Raw genomic sequence first — 12,310 nt, forward strand, 5'->3', positions numbered from 1 at the left:
TCAAGTGTGCCCCTCAACAATTGCTTCCATGAAACCAAGACTGCCTTAGATCCCCTCTTTTCAGGTCCCCTCTTTTCAGGTACCCTGTTGGACATAACTCATCCACTGGAACAGGAATCTTCCTTTGTTGGGCGCTTATCTTGGTCTCTCCCTGTTTCATCCATTCATAGTCATAGGTCCTGGTGTTAAACTTTCATGTTGCTTTGCCACTGTCAGAATGCTGTCATCTCTGCTCATACGTTGTTGAAGTTTTCAAATTGCCCATGTTTATGTCACAATTATTTCACACTAAATTATCGGCCCAATATGTCCCTTTGCTTAACTAATAGTTAGACACTCCTTCTACACATACACATCCACAATTTTATTTCTGGGAGGTGGCGCTGTGGAGCAGCCCAAGATGGCTGCCTAGCTCTTGAGCTCCGTGTGGCTCCGGCTGAAATCCGTCATCAACTGCGGTTCCTTTTGCCTGCACTGCCTTATCCTTAGTGGAGCTGTTGCCCCTTCTCTTCTGGCAATCTTGCTCCAATCCCGACCCGAATCGGGCCCGGGAAGCCTGCAAACGGGATTTCTGGGCCTGCTGGCGGTTGGCGCGCCGGGCCTTGGCGGGCGCGTGGCTCCCGTCCCCTGCCCTCCTTCATCAGCCGCGGGCGGCGGCCGCGGGATGCGGGGCCGGTGCGCACGGCCTCGACTGCCCGCCTGGGGGGGCCTCTGGCCGCCGGGCATGGCAGCTCCCCTGAGGACACCATCGAGCGGAGGTCCGCTGCCGGGACCCGCATGCTCTCACCTCCTCCTCCACAGTAGGCGCCGGAGCGCTCGTTTCTGTGCGGCGGCTGCGCTGGAGCCTGACCGCCTTGACAACACGCGGCCTGCTGGGGGGCGACCCCACCTCTCCCCTGCTATCAACGCTCGTCCCGGCGTGGCGACCGGACTGGGACCTCGCCTGCCACTTCTCCCCTTGCATACAGCGCCGGAGCGCTCATCTCGTTTAGGCGGCTGGCTGGAGCCTGGCTACCCTGAGCTTGTGTGGCTCACATTACTGGACTAAGGAGGTGAGGAGCGGGGGGGCTGCACCGGGCGGACCCCCATCTACTTGTCTGCCTGCTCCTGTGAATCCTGGCCCTCTCACTCTGCCCTGCGTGTCATCTGAGCGGCCTGCACCCCCGGAAGACCTGGATCTCTGGCCGCAAGCTGCTGCACCGCTTCCCATACTGGGGGCCCGGACCGCCCCATATACGGGCTACTGGGGGCCGCCGTGTCTCGGGCCCGGTGGGGTACCGAGCCTGCACATTCCCATTCCACCGGGGCCACCTGGCAAGCGGCTTCTACTCAGTATTCTCTGACATGATTGGAGGGGGACCTCTATAAAACAACTTTTCGGCTTCATTATCAGGGAGCCGCTCGCTCGCTAGGGCTGGTTGCCCTTTCCTGTCGACTCCTACACGGCCCTGGCTTCCTACTCTCCTGCAGCCTCCCCGACCCCACTGCTTCTATAATCTGCCTGGGCTGCCTTTTCTACCTACTGCGTCTGCACGCTCTGCCACGCGGAGCCGGGTCTTCGGGGGGCCACTGGTGCGGCACCCTTGGCTTTTCACTGTTTGGATCCCTCGACTGGTCCCTCCACTCCGTCGTCTGCCCCAGCGGCCATCTGCCATCTCTGTGTTTCTATCCAAAATGCCAAATAAAACCAAGGGGGTCTCTGGGAGGGGAACCATGGATAAATTTGCCAAATCAGTCCCGAGGGAGGAGATGGGACACGCATCGTCCTTGCAGGAGGACCCGGAAAGTGACACTCCCTCTGGGGTGAGAACCCCCGATCTGACCACACTTATGGAATCCATGGCCAAGAACTTCGCCTCGTTCCACGAAAAATTGGACGACATTAACGCCAAGGTTGCTTCTCTTAAAACCCGAGTGGACCAGGCAGGCACCAGAATTACCAAGGCCGAAAGTAGGATATCCACAAACGAGGACGAGATTCATGTGCTGCAGAATACCGTCGCCTCCCTGTCGCACGACATGAAAAGTGTGAGAGCCAAGTGTGACGACCTAGAATCGCGCTCCCGTAGGAATAACCTACGAATAATCGGGATCCCTGAGAACGCACTTAAGGGCCGCATGGAAGATGCCATCGAAGCTCTACTCAAGGATCTACCAGGCAACCCGAATCTCTCACCGTACTTTACTGTCGAGCGTGCGCACAGGGCCCTGTCTCCGCGGCCCAAGCCGGGGGATATCCCAAGGCCCATCATTGCCAGGATCCACAACTATCGGGACAGAGACCTTATCCTCCGGCTGGCCCGTGAGAGGGGAGACTTGCGCCATGAGTCCCACACCATCAGGATCTTCCCGGACTTTTCAATTGCGGTGCAGCAGGAGCGGCGCCAATTCCTTGGGGTTAAGAAACTGCTTAGAGAACGCAATGTCCTGTATGCCATATTGTTCCCGGCATGTCTCAAAATTACTCACAACTATACTTTTTCACTGTCCCGGATGAAGCGGCAAAATTCATCGAGGCTCACATACCACTCCACAATCCGGTGCCTGACCACGCCGGTGCTCACTGACCAGATGTAGCTTAGTCTGTCACTGCTTCACCTGACTGGTAATCCTTCAATGTGCATGGGTCAATGGCAATTTTCTATCATCAACCATGCGGTCTGGGTACCCTTAATTTACTTACGGGCCGTGGCCCGGCTTGGGTGTTGGAGACTAGCGTTGGGACCCTACAAAGACTCCGTATTCCGCAGAAACCTGTTATTTGACAGCTTATGCTGTCTTACGCAATGTTTAAGTAGCCGTCCACACGGCAACAGCGCACCTCACTGTAATTGCAATGTTTATGTTTTATTGGATGCTACTGCTAGTTGGCCCCAGTTGGGCCCTGGAAAGGGCATATCACTGTTGGATTTCGCCCACCGACCCTTACTTCCTGGTGATGGTCGGGTTAGTTGTTGGCACGTGCATCCGGGGGGGGTGATTTCCACTGCACTTGTGGGTGGGCAGTGAGGGAGGGGGGTGGTATGGTTGGGGTCTGGGGTAACAATATTGTAAATGGCAGGGGCGGTTTGGCAAAGCGCACGACATCGGGGCACCCTCGTGGGAGCTCCCTTCATTCACTGTGTAAGCTTCTACAGCGGTTGTGGGATGTACCTTAGTCTCCTGTAATGTCCACAATAGTGATGTCCTGGAATATCCGGGGTTTAAGTAACTACACCAAGGCGCGCAAAATCATAGCCCACACCAACAGACATGGTTGCAAGATATTACTATTGCAAGAAACACACTGTGGGGGCCCGCTAGCTAGGTGCATCGCACCTGCAAGGGGTCCACACAGGTACTTCACGGTTTATTCGACCCGCGCCAGAGGGGTATTGACAATGATCCACAGGTCACTTAAGTTTGTACTCCACAAGAGCTACATCGATCCAGAGGGAAGGTACATTATCCTACATTGCGCAATAGCGAACAGGGACTATTTACTGGTTAATACGTATGTCCCCAATGTGGACTCTCCCGACTTTATTGACCGGATTGCTTCCATACTGCTGGGATACGTAGGGGTGCAGATCATTTGGGGGGGGACATGAACTTTATCTTAGATACCACACTTGACAGAACTGGCACGGCCCCCAGACTCCTTTCCAATGCGGCGCGCAAGCTCCTTGCACATAGCATTTCCCTTGACATTCGAGACCCCTGGCGGGTAATGCACCCGCAGACGCGGGAATATACTCATTATTCCTCGTTGCATGACAGCTCCTCCAGAATTGATATGTTCTTCCTGTCGAGTTCTTTGCTGGGGAGGGTGTTGGAAACTCAAATATTGGCGCGCACCCTGTCGGACCACTCACCGATCCGGCTATCTATAGACTTGGGCGTGCCCGCCCCTACAATTAACTCTTGGCGTTTCAAGTCCCTGGCCTTACAGGACATAGTATTTAAGGCTGATATATTGTCCGACATCCAGTCCTACTTTGAACTTAATACACCTCAATCTACCTCTACAGGGGTCCGGTGGGAAGCTTTCAAAGTCTTCATCAGGGGAATGTCCATATCTAGGGAGGCGGGAACCCTCAAGGCCATTAGGGCTGCCCTTGCCCGCTCTGAAGCCAAATTACGCGAACTTGAGAGCGCTCATCCTACATCTATCGACCCCGCGACTCTATCCCAGATCAGCAAGGAACTCCAATTTTTCAATGAACAAGCCACCAGGGAAGTCCAATACTTCAGTCGCCCACAGGCGGCTCGTAGGTATGGAGAGGGGGACAGACCTAGCAGGACACTGGCTACGTTGGCCAGGGGTGAGTGGGGCCAAACCCAGATAACTTGCATCAAGGACAGCCTGGGGTCGGAACGGTGGTCTGACCAACATATTCTGGAGGTCTTCACGGACTTTTACTCAGAGCTGTACACCCAACCCCCCGAGCACAGTGAGTCGCAAATGCGCAACCTCCTCAAGCAGATCCCCATGACTATCGTCTCCCCCGCTACCAGGGACCAATTGGATTCCCCCATCCTGCTGGATGAAATAGTTGAGGCTATATCTAAATTCCCTAAAGGAAAAGCACCTGGTCCCGACAGACTGACAGCTGAGTTCTATCAGGAGCATGTGGCCATCTTGGCTCCCAAGCTGCTTGAGGTTTGGAACGAGTCACTTCGGCTGGGCACTCTTCCCCCTTCGCTGCGCGAAGCCACCATCACGGTCCTGCTCAAACCCGGTAAACCCACTAACGAGTGTGGATCATATAGGCCCCTCTCACTGATGAATTTGGACACCAAAATCTTCGCCAAAGTGATTGCCAACCGCTTCCTCCCGGTCATGTCGTACATGGTCCACGGGGATCAATCAGGCTTTGTACCCGGAAGATCAACATCCCACAACATTAGGAGGCTGCTTAACATCATGGTACGTATTGACCAAGGGGCGAGTGCGGTTGCGGTCACACTGGATGCCCAGAAGGCATTTGATATGGTGTCTTGGAAATACATCTGGTTGGTCTTGGAAAATATGGGGGTAGGGCCCAATATGATAGCATACATTAGGTTACTGTACACTTCCCCGGTAGCCAGGGTGTGAGTTAACTCTCAGACGTCCGGTCTGTTCCCTCTCTTTAGAGGTACCCGACAAGGCTGCCCGTTTTCCCCGATCCTCTTCGCCTTGGCAATCGAGCTGATGGCCGACTATGTCAGGGTGTCGGGGGGAAATTCTGCCGGGGTCGGCCGGGCCGTCCGCAGACCTCCAGGCAGGGAGGCCCCAACTCCTCCCGTGTATATCCCAGATGAGATAGAGTATGAGACACACACAAGGAGCAAGGTGACTCTGCTGTTTATTAGACAAAACGGCAGGGATGGGTCAAGGAGCGTACGCGTCCGTCCTGACACACACAATCGTGGGGCTCGCAGGCCCTTTTTACTGTATTATGACGCGCTACTTGCGTCACCTCAAAAAGTTAACAAAAAACCTATCGCCACTCTTAATTGGTTGTTCGAGTGGTAGGGTTAGTATAGCACACATATAGAGAACAATGTTAGTGGACAAAGGGTAGTCAGGTGATATATCTGGGTTGTCCCTACAATTAGATACATGAGAATTGTTACATGAAGACTCCTGAGGATTGGTTAATATTACTGGCGTCAGTGATAAGAGCCCCATGTTCTGATTGGTGCGCCCGTGAGCTTCCCAGCCTGGGACCACCGCTGTTCCCAGCTCTCGGTGTACCTGCAATTTGCAACAATGTTTCACTATGGGTACGTGCAGACAATGTGAGGATTTATTCATAGCTGGAAGGCTGACCGCTCCCACTGTCGCAGATGTCCATTGAGCCTTTCAAGTGTATCTGCCTGTGTCTCGTAGCGAGGGATCCAGATGCCTCTTCTCTCCTGGGTTTGGCATCTCGTCAGGTTCGGCTTGGTCACGTGGGGAGGGACCGTGTTTGAGGCAGAATTCTGCACAATTAATATTGCTTTTCCACTGTGTGTCTGGTTTAATTTGCAGGTGTGACCTTAACATTGGTGCGCGGAGTGCGAGGTTTCAACATCGTGCCTTTGATGATTTGTTCTTGGAATGTGGGTTTGCAACATTGCGACCTTGGCTGGTTGCTTCACCGGGCTCATTCTGCAGGATCAGCAACCTGACTCTTGCTTTGTTAATGTCCACGGGAGCTCTTGTTTGAGGCCTACTTGGGCCTGGTGCATAAGTGGTCCGTTTGGTGCATAGGTGCTTTAGGTTACAGTACCATATAGTTCCATGACCAGTATCGTGTCTTCATTATATTTCTCATTGTGGGAACTGGTTTTAGGAGAAGCGTGAGCAAGCTTTTTTAGATGAGTTCATGACGCGTCTTGCGTTTCTGCATTTTGAAAGCCTATGTAAAAATAATAAAGATGCACGTCCGTGAATATGCCTGTCGCCTACGTCATAGCACTGAGTATGTTCTTCGTGTAGATCGGTGTGGGAATGTCCAGTGTGTATATTTGTACCGATGTGCTTCCCGTTGTCTAGGTCGTCATGGCATCTCTAACGACGTGTAGATTTTAGTCTAGTTGGTCCGTGCCGCAGGTGTCGGCATGGCCAGTGCGGGCTGCTGGGCAGGCAGATGGACACATCCGTATGTTCCTGTACCAGGGTATCTGGTCGTCTGGTAAATGGACAAACTCTTCTCGTGGCGGGTGTCTGGGTCGTGACCCTCTAGGCCAAGCGCGAGAGGTGAAGGACGGGAGCCTGGTCTTCCATTCTCCCACTTCAGTCCCCCCTCTGGTCGACTTGTCGACCACAAACATATCATTCTCGTTATCTCCTCTTACTCGCCATATTTTAGTTATTCCTCCTAGATGTCCATAATGGTTTACATGATCTTCAAATGACCAATACATATATTCACAGGTTCCTCCAGGAGTACAGTATACCCATTTTCCTATGTAGCTCCTGGGGTTTCTTGGGTTCTCGATCTTCACTGATGGTGGGTCTATATGGTTGGTGATGATTTGGGTGCGCAACTTCTCCCTCTCCTGTATTATCACACCTGTATGTTGGCCGTCATCTGCTGGCATCAAGGGGTGCATTCCCACCATTTCGAGCAACTCATCAGTGGTACGTGCCTTCCGGGCCTTCCAAAATCTAATTATGATCAGCGTAGCTCCAGCCAAAATAGTACAACCCACTATTATTTTCAGTCCATCTGACAGCCAGGATGGCATCCATGACCATAATAGTGAAAACCAGCTCTTATCCTTGTTTACACCGTTACTTTCATCCATCATTTTGGAGTGCATCTGGGCCAATTGTGAAACTGCTTCTGTCAGTGTACCATTGTCAGCATCGTTGGCAGGTATGAACGTGCAGCATGATTGTCCTATCTTTGCACAAACTCCTCCTTCCATTGCTGTGAGAAGGTCCAATGCATATCTGTTCTGCAGTGCTACCATCCTTATAGCTCGCAGCTCCTCTTTTATTGCGTTAAACCCATTTACTGTAGAATTGATGGTCATCATTAGTTCCCATCTAGTTATTTGGAGCCATTTTGCGTTTGCGTAAGCCTGCAGTCCCGGGTGTATTATTGAGGAGAAGAACATTGCTGCTCTGCTGAATAGTCTGTGTTCTGGCGGTATTGAGGTTAGTGCCGTTTCTGACCTTCCCCACAGGTAGTTTCCTGTCAGTGGCTCTCCTTGTCTTTTTCTTCTATTTAGGACAGTATCATTGCTGTTGGTCCTGTTCCCTTGCTCCTCCTGAAGTGGTGCATATCTCTTTTTTCTCTTGTCCCCTTCATCCATTTTGGGAAAGTTCGCCACATTGACATGCTTCTTAGGTACCACTAGTGATGGTACATTGACGTGCACCATTGTGCACACACCATTCCACAGGGGAGGCAGTGTATGGTATGCCTTTTCTCCACAGGCCCAATAATGGTCCATTATTACTGCTGTTCCTGCTCCCCCCTCAGGTAACTCCATCACACTTGCACAATTGGTGTTATATCCTACGTCCACCTCTCCTTTATGCTGGTAGCATACCTTGGGCGCAGTCAGCGGTAGTATTGTTATTGGGTCTTCATCTGTTTCTACCCACGTGAGCATTGGTACATACTTGATCCACGTCGTCCAACATCGGTGATTGTGTGCCTCGATAGTTGAGATAGTTTCTTTTGTTACCATGTTGCTGCCAATCACTCCTATCTCCCAGCTGTTGTCCAGATACACCTTTCCTGTTATCGTCACCAGCGGCCTCTCCCAACATCCTTGTTTACCCGGAACTTCAGTGGCGTACCAATCACATGGTAGATACTGCAGTGTTACTTTCTTTGTTTCTCCTTTTGCAGGGCCACTTGTTATGTATCTGAATGCTTCAGCATGTAAACTGCTCTTGTGGTAACTCAAATAGGTCTTGAGGAAGTTGTTTTCATATGGGTATGAGTCTCGCGTTTTCCATGTCATGTGCACTACTGTCCCTTGAAATCTTCCTTTCGTTTGGAACAGTGCCAAGTATATTATGCACTGTGCTGTCTTTTCATCTATTTCTGTGGCAACAAATGTTCGTGAAGCACTCATGGCGTATGGTATTAATGAGCAAACGTAGCAGCTGTCCTCAGTTGTCTGCTTACCAATGCGGGTCATGTGTTGGTACCATATGTTGTTTGTGACGTGTGCTGAATCTTGTATATAATTATCAATACCTTTATTGTCTGAGTATGTGCTGCGTTTAACTCTATTTTGCTTGGGTGCAATGTTACTATTATCACCTGACGTAACACCTGTTGCAGCAGGGGACGGCGGTATATTAGGTTTGGGTGCAGCAATAAAATTAATAGCATAGCTGTACTGCCATACAGAGGCAGCCAAGAACCCAGTGATCATAAAAATCCCTATTACTTTTATTACATATGCTAATCTCACCGGCATTTTGCTCTTACCTTGCTGCAGTCCTGGCAGCGTATTCTTGCGACGTTAAAGTTGCCCGCCTAAAAATTCTCAAAATGCTTGTTATTAAATGTTAGTTGTTTGTTTCCTTTAAGCTCTCCCTATCAAATAGTCATTTAGTGCCCAGGCGAAGAGCTGTTCCCACGCTACTCTAAGTGATCTGTCTCTTAGGACCGGCAAGTATGGGCGGAGGTGGGGCATGGAATATTCTATGGCCAAGAGGAATGCTGTGTAGTAGACACGTACCCTTCTCCTTTTTAGGTACGTTGGCTTTTTTATTTCGTATACAAATTGGTGTGACAATTCTTCTGGGTAGTTATCGTCTGGGAGTACCATCTACGCCTGGGCAGTGAACTTGTTAGTTAGCTATTTTCTTAACAATACAATAATATGCAGTTCCTGTATGTGCGAGAGAAAAAAGAGAACATTCACGTGTTTACATGTGTATTTGTGCAGGCAATGTCCTTCAGTTCAGTTATAACTATACTTGGGGGTCAATGGGCGGGGGGTTTGGGCTCAGATGGCGGAAGTATTTTTACTCTTTGAGCGTGTGACCATGGGGTGGGCAGTATGGCGATCACCCCTTTCTTCGTCAGTTATTGTCTCCGGGGAAGCTGAGTAGTGACACGGTAAGGGAACAATTGGGTCGTTGTCTGTGGTAGAACTTCCTTCCGCTGTCGGAGATGTTGTTGCTGTTCTTCCAATGGACCTGTCATTGGCGCTGGGGCGGGTCTGCAGTTTGTAGATCTTTACATCATGTAGGTGGTTCCAGGCACGCTTGTCCTTTAGTTTTACTGCTCTTGTTGATACGTCCTCTACCAGATGGGGGCCAGTGAACCGCTTATCGTTCCACTTCCTATTGAAATTGCGAAGTAGCACGTGGTCACCTTTGGCAAGTTTGCACAAGTTCTCCTTTTCCAATTCTGTACTGGCGCCTTCTTCTTGATTGCTGGTAGACCCGCCCCGTGTGCGCTCGAGCTGTTGAGACACAAACACAACACTAGTAATCAAAGAAGACACATATTGATACATTTCATCACCTAACACACTCGCTGAACTTTCGTGGTCAGTGAATGCCCTTGATGTTGGCGTTAGGGGAAGGCGCATTTGACGTCCAGTAACCACCTCGTGAGGGGTGAGGTGGTGGTAGGACCCTGGCCTATTCCTTAATTCAAATAGGGCTAATGGAAGGCAATACAACCAGCTTTTCTTTGTTGTTTGTTGTATTTTTGCAATTGCCTCCTTCAATAGGCCATTCAGGCGTTCACATACACCGTTAGCCTGTGGGTGGTATGCACATGCAAATTTGTGTTTTATGCTCAGCAAAGATGTGATATGCTGGAACATTTCGTTTGCGAAATGCGGGCCATTGTCTGACCTTAACACCTCGCACACTCCCCACCTGGGGAAGACCTCCCTTACTAGGAATTTGGCTGCTCTAAATGCATCTGTGTGTGAACAGGGCCCTGCTTCAATCCACCTAGAGAATGGACATACTACTACAATCATATACCTATTACCTTGACATATGTTGATCATATCAACATAGTCAATGTGTAGGTGCCGAAAAGGTCCCTCTGGCCGGGGTATGGTACCTCTTATCACTTTTAGGGTATGACCGGCCGTAAACTGTTGACATGTGAGACAATTGCTGATAAAATTCGACACATGAGAATTTAACTCGGGACAGAACCAATCTTCTCTAATTCGTGCTGCAATTATTTCCTTGCCTGTATGGGCTGGGTGATGTAATTGGCTCAGGGCGGTGTTTAAAAGTGCCAACGGTATTACAACTTTTCCAGTGCCACCCTGGCGCCATAGTGCGTCAGTTGGTGACATTGTACATCCTCTTTTTACCCATATTTCTTTTTCGGCCATTGGTGCAGCCGCTTGTAGCTCCATAATCTGTGTGGCTGGGAGATGGGTGTACCCTTCTCTTATCAACATCTCCCTAGCCATTCCCCTCCCTCTCCCTCTCTGTGAGTCTGTGGGGTTCCATATCTCACCAAAGTATGCAGCATATTTCGCATGTGCGTCTGCTGCTGCATTCCCTTTTGAGACGTGATCTTTACCATTGGTGTGTGCGGTGCATTTTACTAAGGCTAGTTCTTGGGGGTCGTTTATTACTTCAATTAGTTCAGCCAATAAGAGTGCATGTTGCACTGGAGTGCCATCAGCTCTCCTAAACCCTCTTCTTCTCCATTTTGATAGCCCTGAGTGGACAGTGGATGTAACATATGCACTGTCGGAATATATGGTTACTCGTTTGTCAAAACTTTCCTTTAATGCCAATATTAGTGCAACCAGTTCCGCGGCTTGAGCAGAGTAATGCTGTGGTAATTGTACACATTTCATAGCCACACACACCGGCGCCTCCATCATTTTTACCACTGCTGCCCCAGTCCTCCGTATCCCATCTCCTTGATCAATAGTTGATGACCCATCAATAAACAAAAGCTCACCTCCCTCGAGTGCGTTTTCTTCAACTTTTCTAGTACATGAGTACATTTCAGTTATTTGGGTGCAGTCATGGGCGTAATCTCCCTCCTCAATTACTTCTGCTAGGTACCTTGCAGGGTTAACCGTGCTACATCTAACAATTGCTAGTTCAGCTCTAGACAAAATGATCTCATAACCTGATGCCCTCTGCGTTGTTAGTGTGGACTTAGGTTTATTCAATATTGCAAATAGTGCATGTTCCACAAACAGTGTAGTTGGACACCCCATGGTTATTGCTGATGCTTTTTCCACTGCAAAAGCAGCTGCAGCGAGACCTTGTTCGCAAGGGAAGTGACCTAACATCACAGGGTCTAAATGACCGCTGTAAAATGCTACTGGTTTATAGCCCATGCTCGTTTTTTGGGCCAATACTGCTTTCATCACTGCTGAGTCGCAATGTGAAAATATAAAAAATCGTCGCTCATAGTCTGGGGATGCCAGTACTGGAGCAGTTGATATCGCGTCTTTCAATTCATCAAAGGCCTCCCTCATTTCCATAGTCCACCCCAACTTTTTCTCCCCTTTATTGGCTTCCCTCAAACCCTCAAGCAGGGGTCCTATGTATGAACTGTAATCAAATACCCACGCTCTATAGTAGTTGCACAGCCCCAGAAATTGCTGCAGTTCTCTCACAGTCTGTGGCATTGGAGTGCCTGAAATGGCCTGTGCTCTTTGTGGTGCAATCTTTCTTCCATGTTGGGATATCAGTTGGCCAATGTAAAGTACCTGTTCCTGACAGTATTGTATCTTTTCCATGTCTACCTTATATCCTTTTTCAGCCAATATCGTCAACATTTTTAAGGAGTCCTCTCTGCATTTACTTTCGTTTGTACTGCAAATTATTATGTCATCCACATACTGTAACACTGTGCTTTCCACTTTAACGTTACCCAAA

The sequence above is a fragment of the Ambystoma mexicanum genome, chromosome 3q (assembly GCF_040938575.1).
Source record: "Ambystoma mexicanum isolate Mex_15411 chromosome 3q, UKY_AmexF1_1, whole genome shotgun sequence".
Classification (NCBI taxonomy): domain Eukaryota; kingdom Metazoa; phylum Chordata; class Amphibia; order Caudata; family Ambystomatidae; genus Ambystoma; species Ambystoma mexicanum.